A 7,751-nucleotide genomic window follows, 5' to 3' on the forward strand; every position below is an offset into this window, starting at 1 on the left:
GTCAATGACCCGGGGGCTGGGGTAGTCGTGGCTGGCTTCAGCTGGAGCTTCACGACGCTTGCAGACTTGGTGAAGTCGAGTCTGTTATCACACAAGTCAAAAAAGAGTAGAATCTTTGTCGTGCAACCAGATGCAAACTTACAGTGTGGATTTATTTTTGACGGCCCTCTTCACCCGCAAGGCCTGGCGCGGGGTTTCGGTCGCTGGTGGTGGGGTTTCACCAGCCGGTGGTGCGGTCTTCGCCACGGCGATGGGGACGGCAGTGGTGGCGGATGGAGCCGCTCCCACTTCTTCAGGCTCGGTCCTGGGAGAAGAGGTGGAAGGACTACAAATGGATAATATTAGCATGCAACCATGTCGATGTTCATCAATACAACAAAGCAGCAAACTAGTGCCCGGAAGATTTGATTTCCTGCGCCTTTCGCTTGCGCACCACCCGACGACCCTGCGGCACCAAGGGCAGAGCTTCGGTCAACTCCACGGCTGGCCCGGAGGAGTTGTCCTTTCTCGCCTCCCCTTCGGTTTCCTTCTCCACCAGGGGCTCTCGTCTTCCGTGGACTCGCTGCTGTGATGAGCTGCAGCTACTCGAGCCCTTTTTGCTTCGGCAGCGGTGCTGGGGAGAAGGTGGTCTGGCCGAGGGATGTCGGTCTGTGGCGGGTAGCTGCGATACAACTCTGTGTGTCCCTGCAGAAGATCCTCGGTTAGTAATGGCATAACAGAGGCTGTTCTCAACAACAAGTAGTCGAATACTCACCAGTTTGGGCGGATTTCGCGCGGAAAACAATTCAGGCACATAAGGCACGGCGTCCACGTCCAGTAACACCCGCTTGACTCGGAGGAGCGCAGAGTCGTCTGATAATTCCTCTGCGCACATGCGAGACGAATCTTTAGCGCCTGTGTACTCGTATCCAAGTTTGTGGCATTGTTGGATCGCCTGGACGCGGAGTTTGAAAAATGAGAACATGACGGATGCGCCGGTCACTCTCGTCATCTTATGCGCCTCTATGATGTCTAACAGTTCCTCGACTTGATCCATGTCTCCCCTGGAAAGTTCAAGATTCCACTCCGGCCTCACTACAGGTGGATTGTTTGATTTTGCTGGGAGTTGGGGAGCATGGTTTTCGATATAGAACCAGTGATTTTTCCACCCGGGAAGGTTGGAGGGGAATTTGTATGTCAGATACTTGTCGCCGGCCTGCTGACGCAGTTGGATGCCGGCGCCCCCTGCAATGGAAAGATGTTTCGAGGTGAGTTGCGGTTTGACGCGGAAGAGGAAGCAGAAAAGATCCCAGAGGGGTTCGATTCCGAGGAAAGCTTCACAGAAATGGATAAAAATCGAAATGTGGCAGATGGAGTTCGGGTTGAGGTGATAGAGCTCAAGCCCGTAATAATAAAGAAGGCCGCGGAAGAAAGAACAAGAGGGGAGGGCCAATCCCCATTCGGCAAAATGGTAAAATATGACGATTTCGTCAACATTTTCTATAGGGAAAGGTTCACGGAAAAAGGGGCGCCAGTTGACAAGATTCTTGTCTTGCAGCAACCCCTCGGAAACTAGCCTATTCAGATCATTGAGGGAACACTTACTGTATGTCCAATCCCCGGTTGATGGCTGAGCCTCCTTCTTTTTCCCTTCGATTTCTGATCTCTTGGGCGCCATCTCCGGATCTGCTCGCCATGAGGTGCTCGGGAGCTGCGGGGAGAGGGGCGGGGAGATCTAGGCGGGAGGATTTTGCCGGGAGGATGGCGACGGGCGCACGGCTCTGTTTGGGGATTTTTCTGGCTTTGGGCAGATTGCAGATTGGAAGCACAGTCCTTTTTCACTGTTGCCGCGGGGTTAAATAACCAGCGGTTGGGGAAAAGTTTACTATTCCAAAGTTGAAGAGTCGTTTATGGGAATATTCCGAAGATGAGGGGTCATTTGGTGGATTGTTTAGATTAAATATTCGATTAATCATTTTTTTCAAGGTTAATTGGCCTAAAAAGAGGGGTTTTTTGAATTTATGATCTAGTCTCAATCATTTGTATCATCATATTGGTATTTTACCGTGTAGATATTTTTAACCTGCATGCCACGGTTTTTGAACCCTTATCTCCAAATATGGAGGATTTGGATTCAAGGCTCGGGGGCTGCGAGATACGTGACATCGACTACTTATTTTTCAAATTTATTTGAAAAGTAAGGAGGATTAATAGACTAATGCGACCCTCAGCCTGATTCTTCGATTCAACCATATTAGAAATAAAATTCGGAGCATGAGCACCTCATAGCTTCGATGAAGCCAAGTAAGTACTCGAAGAAGGACTTCAAGATGGAGCTTTAGAAGAAGCCGAAGGCTACTTCGAAAGTACTCGATAAGCCTGCCGTACTCAGCTACGAAGAGCTCGGGGGCTTGTCAGACCCGGGGCCATGGGACTGTGTACATAACGTAGTTTAAAGAGGTTTAAGAGATTAAGCCCGTCTTATCTCTTATTTATCTCGTTTATCTATTATTTATCCCGTTTAAGGAGGAGATAGAGCTAACCGATACAGAGGGAATCTACTCGAGACATGTTCTGATACGATTCCTTAGCTGGTGTTAGTTACTATCTTTGTAACCCTGACCTCCCGGATATATAAGGGAGGGCAAGGACCCATCTCAGAACAAGATCTTCAGATCATTCTACACCAAAGGCAATACAAACCACCACACAGGACGTAGGGTATTACGCATCTCGCGGCCCGAACCTGTTTAACCTTTGTGTTCCTTGCACCTTCGAGTTTCTGATCTCGGCGTTCCCTCACCTAAAACTTACCACCTTGGGTATATCCCTCGGTGGGCAGCCGGTTAAACACCAACATCATCTCCCTCCTCTTCTTCAGCACCTCCTTGAGAAGGCATGGAAGACTTGCTGGGTCTTGGCCTCTTATGCATTTTATCTACTGATGATTGAAATTTAGGATAATTCCTCACTTTGATCTAGCAGTGAAGAAACTGGAAAGCCTTATTCTATTGTGCCTTGCTAGAGCACAATATTTGGGCTTTAAGAATCTGAAAAAAGACTCAAGTGTAAGTTATCAGGATAAAATAGAATCTATAAAAAGTGATCAATGGACAAATGCACTTGCATGCTCTTAATGGTATCCCAACAATGCTCAAACGAGTTTGCGCTCCTGTCAGATTGGAATGTGCGGCTGGTATGGAAGTGCTCAGCAATCCTTTTCCAATATGCGGTGCTTGGCTGCTCATTTCTAGCAATAGGATATGTGTTAATACTCTCCCACGATATGCACAATTGGCCGGATTAGCAATGCCTTTGGTGCTTCCTTTTCCACCACTGGCCAGATTAGCAATGCCTTCGATTGGTATTTGTAAGCCCAGTGCCTCTACATCGGTCTCATCGGACAACAAGTTCGACCAAGAACTAGCTCTTGCTGCTATGCAATTCACTGCACACAACATGAACATAGTCAAACTACTGAAAAACTATGTGACTGCACACAAGTAACAAAAGAAGCTGATGAAAAAAATTCATCTAATAATATAAATGATCATTCAGTTGAAAAATAATTTGCTAGCACACACATGTAATAAGAGAAATGATTATTCGGTTAAAAAAATTGCCATAAGAGAATTTACCAATGAACTTTATAATGAACTACTATCAAAACCAATATCATTTACCTATACAGATTGATATGGTATGGACTAAGCAAAAAGGAATTTCCCAAACAGTACATCAAAAAATCTTCTACATTTTCAGAATATATTCTATAACCAAAAATCAAATGGTCATATCGTATATAAGTTCTGAATTTTCAGAACAACCATATTGATAGCAACAATCTTCACAACTCATATCTCTGTACATATTATTTAGGAGAGAAAAATGTACGTGCATTTGCATGTGCTGCAAGTCTGCATCACATGTGCGTTGTTTGAATCTGAGCAGGCCAGAGAAGCCTGCACTCGAACCGATAAGGGTGCGTCATCGATAAGGGTGGGTCATTGATTGATGCACGCAGAAACAAATGAAATTGAGAAAAAAAATAGACCTTGCAGGGCGGCGTGGCCTGCAGTGGCGCCCGTGGTGGAGGTTGGGGCCGAATTGAGGAAGTGGCCGGGTTTGCGCAGCGCTCAGGCCGGCGGCAGTCAGCGCACAAGATTGGATAGGGCAGCCGGCGCACAGGAGGGCATTCTGCTTGGCTGGCGACAGAAGCTGCAAGGGCGGACCAGGGGAGGGGAGGGTTGCTGAGATGGAATCCGAGGTGGAGGGCTCGGTGGCGCTTGGGGAGGATGACGGGTGGAAAAAAGGCACGGCGGCCGTTCTGGCAGTGACGCGGATTAGAAAAGGATTTGCCGCGGGAGAAAAGGCGCGCGGGGCAAAAAAAGGGTGCGCTGAAAAATCCCCTCCCACGGGAATAAACGGAAGGATGGCGATCCAGGGCAGACTCTGACTTGGGGGTGTGGGGTTGAATTTGGAGGCCTGCCTAAGATAGAGGTTCTCGTAGGGATCCTGCTGGAGTTCGTGTTTTAGTTTTAGCCTCTAATTTATAGTAGAGAGTTTGTTTAAAGGATCTGCTGGAGTTGCTCTAAGATATTTTTAGAGATATGGAATGCTAAGTCAGCACCATATCAAGCAGTCAAAGTGCAACGTGGCCACCACCGATGGGTTTAGCCTTTTTTCTAAAAAGGACTAAGATGAGGACATAAAATAATTGCTCACTAATTTCTATGCAAATCCGGTGGTAAAAAGTGTTTCTTAAGGGCCCACAAACGAATTAAAAAATAAATTAGTAGCATATTATTTTATACACTAGGTGATAAAATATTGCTTAACTCATACCGACAATACGAGGAGGTGGTCGTTTCAGGTTAGAGCAATCGAGCAGCGATCCCTACTTCATGAGTAGGGTTTGCTCTTACTTTGTAAGGCCCCATATTTCTTATGATATGTGGGATCTATTTGTCAGCTGCTTACTTTTTTTCTCATCATTCTTACATTTTTCCGCTTGTTTTTCTCCTGAACAATGGCCGAACACTTGAAAGTCCCCTTATCTAGGCCAAATGCATGAAGTAGCTGCACCCGCCTGCAGGTTAGGGGATCTTGATCTGTTTCTGGGAAGCAGGTAAATAATGGAGTTAGTGTTTGTTTCGGCTAGCTGGAAATTTTAACAAGTGAGCTCAAAATTTAATTTTTTTAAGAGTTCTAGCCTTCCAGGGAACCCCACATCCAATATGCATTGCAACATGACCATAAGGTTCAAATCGTTTACACCACATTTGATTCAGTTTGGACCAGATCCAACGGTCTAGCGCTACTTGATCCAGTTTCAGCTGCATGCACCATGAGCATCTCCAACACATTACTTATCCCTCTTCCCAATATCAAAAAAATGATGTTTTGGTGACAGGAGGTGCTCCAGCAGATTACCAATCCAATTCTCAATACTTCAACAGATTACTCATCCCTCTCCCGGTATCAAAAAATTAATGTTAGTGATTGGAGGTGCTCCAGCAGATTACCAATCCAATCTTCAGTATCTAAATTTTTTTGGCAATTACGAAAACACACCTCCCTCCATCCTAAATGAAGAAGATTTATCCCTCTACCCTAGATTTATCCCTCTACCCTATTGGTGATTGGATTTTGATAGTCAGCTGCAGCAGTCCTATTGGTGATTGGATTTTGACAGTCAGCTGCAGCAGTCATTAAGAAAATATAAAAGTAGTTATTGGTAATAGAGAGTGTGTGTGTTTTGGATATGAGATATGAGTAATCTGTTGGAGATGTTCTCGATAAAAAACTATTTCGATCAATCCTTAAAAGATTAGTACAGGCGAAGCAACAGCTTAGCAACTTTGGGACATGGCGTCAGGCGTCAGCGAACGACAATGACCCCCTGACTCGAACCCGTGGCGACTTGCGACAAAGACGACAACAGCACGATGAACCGTGCCATTTCCTCCCATCCCGAACTCACCGTAAATTCACCTCTAATCTACCTTGACGCAGCAGCAAGTTCACCACAAAAGAACTTTGTAGCATTTGCTCCTACTAGTTCCTATGTGGAAAAAAAAGAGAGAGAAGAAAACAAGAATAAAGTTTGGTACCTGCTGCTAGCTGCATGCCCTCATCATTGTCCAACAAAAAGTGGTGTCGCCATCGAGATCCAGGCACCAGCTTGCGCTGCATCTTTTTCCTCCCGATGACGATTCTTCTCCCCGTTCTCCATTCTCCGGTCTCCAGTCTCCCCGCCCGCCGCGTCAGTTTCACACCGCAAAAGCGCAACGAGCTACTGATCCTCTTCGCGTGGAAAAGGAAAAGATGAGAAAGCGCCATGAGCTGCTCAACAGCTCGAGCCTGTACGGAGCTTACGGCATTTGCGGGCCACTGCACAGAAAGTTCTCGGTTCCTGTTGGTGTCAAACTGTGGTTCCTGAACGAACGATGCAGCAGTTGAAGAGCAGAGATTGACCTGGAATCCTGGATGGATCTGACTGATCTGTCGTCAGAGTCGCAGCTCCGGAAATTAGAAGTAGCCGCCGGGAGCGGGAGCGCCGGATATATGCACGGCTTGGCGTGCATTCCGCACGCGCATCTCTTTTTCGAGATCGGTAAACCGCCTTAAATTATACCTTTTTCTTTCTTGTATATATTTCGTAATACAGGTGAACTATATAAGAATACGGACCCACACATAGATTAAAATATTTAGATCTGGATAGTTCTCCGTGGTACCCGAAATCTCTCCTCTCCTTGCTCTACTAAAAAACTCTCCTCTCCTCCCTCAACCTCACGCATCCCCTCCGCCAGTCCCCTTCTTTGCTCTTGACGATTTCTATTCCCAGCAAAAAAAAGATGTTCGTCCAGCTCACCATGGATGACATCTGACACGGAATAGGAGCGGTAAAGAGATCTGCGAAGCTGCCAGATCCTATGATTCTTGCGAGGCGAGACTATTGCAACCGGATCTGCATTTGGCAATTGGCACCAACTCATGCAGGAGTTCACGGGGTTTGGAAAGCGAGCATGCAAGAAGACAGTGGAGATTGGAGTGAGAATCTCACTCGAGCTGATTGGGGAGGAGCTCTGGGTGCTGGTGCAACAACTGGTGGCAATATCGGGCTTCACAGAACACCGCCAACAAAAAGGAGCAGTTCTCACCACCTGAAGCAAGCAGAGGTGCACTCCGTTTTTATCCTTGTGAGAATCATTCGGTGGGTGCTGGATCTGTCAACCACATTTATAATTCTTGTGTTTTTCTTTATTGCACTCTTTCTGCACCGAATAATTTGCTTCATTGTGTATCAAAAACTTAGATTGATTGTTGAGTGCAGAAACAAGTGCATCCTATTGGGATGATCAAAATATGTGCAGCCTTTTAGTTGAATTTGACTCAATTTTTTTGTTGTTTTATCAGGACTATGCATCTGCAGATTCAGTGAATATTTCATTTGCAGAAAAATACGTGCATCCTTGTAGCTTTTGGTTAATCTATATTATGGTTCATGAAATAAATGTGCATCAACAAACATTTTTCTGCAATTTTTTGTGTGCAAAAAAAATATGTGCAATCAAGTATATTACACTATTGCACCATGATTTTCCATCCAGCTCATTCAAGATATAATACTTCCTTTCCAAGTGCTAGCCCGTTCTCGATACAATACTGAGTATACCTAGCAATGGAAGTGGAGAGAGATATATCTATCCGTGCATAATGTTCTAGGAAATGTGCATCCAAAATTTTTGTGTAATTCTCGATACAAG

The sequence above is a fragment of the Panicum hallii genome, chromosome 6 (genome assembly GCF_002211085.1).
Source record: "Panicum hallii strain FIL2 chromosome 6, PHallii_v3.1, whole genome shotgun sequence".
NCBI classification, from domain to species: domain Eukaryota; kingdom Viridiplantae; phylum Streptophyta; class Magnoliopsida; order Poales; family Poaceae; genus Panicum; species Panicum hallii.